At 42.0% G+C, this 1,159-nt stretch overlaps 1 pseudogene; it reads left to right on the top strand.

The window, feature by feature from the left end:
- The window catches only part of LOC102494506 (heterogeneous nuclear ribonucleoprotein A1-like), a 2,438-nt pseudogene extending 1,937 nt beyond the window's left edge, over positions 1-501 (top strand).
- The last annotated feature ends 658 nt before the right edge of the window (positions 502-1,159 follow it).

Genomic DNA, 1,159 nt, shown 5'->3' with positions numbered 1-1,159 from the left:
GATCATGACTCTGTGGATAAGATTGTCATTCAGAAATATCATACTGTGAATGGCCACAACTGTGAAGTCAGGAAAGCCCTGTCCAAACAAGAAATGGCTAGTGCTTCCTCAAGCCCAAGAGGTCAACGTGGTTTTGAAAACTTCGGTGGCAGTCGAGGGGGTGGTTTTGGTGGTAATCACAACTCTGGTCATGGAGGAAACTTCAGTCGTCATCGTGGCTTTGGTGGCAGCCGTGGTGGTGGTGGATATGGTGGAAATGGGGATGACTATAATGGATTTGGTAATGATGGAAGCAGTTTTGGAGGTGGTGGAAGCTACAATGATTTTGGCAACTACAACAATCAGTCTTCAAATTTTGGACCCATGAAGGGTGGCAACTTTGGAGGCAGAAGCTCTGGCCCTTATGGTGGTGGAGGCCAATACTTTGCCAAACCACGAAATCAAGGTGGCTATGGCAGTTCCAGCAGCAGCAGGAGCTATGGCAGTGGCAGAAGGTTTTAGTTAACTGCCAGGAAACAAAGCTCAGCAGGGGAGGAGAGCCAGAGAAGTGACAGGGAAGCCACAGGTTTCAACAGATTTGTGAGCTCAGCCACAGTAGTGGCAGGGCCTAGCTGCTACAAAGAAGACATGTTTTAGACAATACTCATGTGTATGGGCAAAAAATACGAGGACTGTATTTGTGACTAATTATATAACAGGTTATTTTAGTTTCTGTTCTGTGGAAAGTGTAAAGCATTCCAACAAAGGGTTTTAATGTAGATTTTTTTTTTGCACTCATGCTGTTGATTGCTAAATGTAATAGTCTGATCATAATGCTGAATAAATGTCTTTTTTAAAAATATATTTGAGAGGGAAAAATAATAATACCATAAAAATAATAAAAAATATATCATAAATATTTACATAGTATTTACATTGCATTTAGCATTATAAATAACTAGAGATGATTTAAAGTATATGGGAGAGGCCAGTTGGTGGCACAGCTATAATGAAATGCTTTGCTGGGGTGTCCCACATGGGATGGTTTTGCATCTAGAGACATCCCTGAATACACTTGAGTGAGCGTGCCTATGCTCTGGGGCTACCTGGGGGTATATCAGGGTGTGAGGACCCTGTAGTGGTTTTAATTGTATCTCCCTTGTTACTAATGATGTTGAGC

The sequence above is a fragment of the Tupaia chinensis genome, unplaced genomic scaffold (genome assembly GCF_000334495.1).
Source record: "Tupaia chinensis unplaced genomic scaffold, TupChi_1.0 Scaffold000381_1, whole genome shotgun sequence".
NCBI classification, from domain to species: Eukaryota; Metazoa; Chordata; class Mammalia; order Scandentia; family Tupaiidae; genus Tupaia; species Tupaia belangeri.
This window is presented reverse-complemented; position numbering and strand designations above follow the sequence as displayed.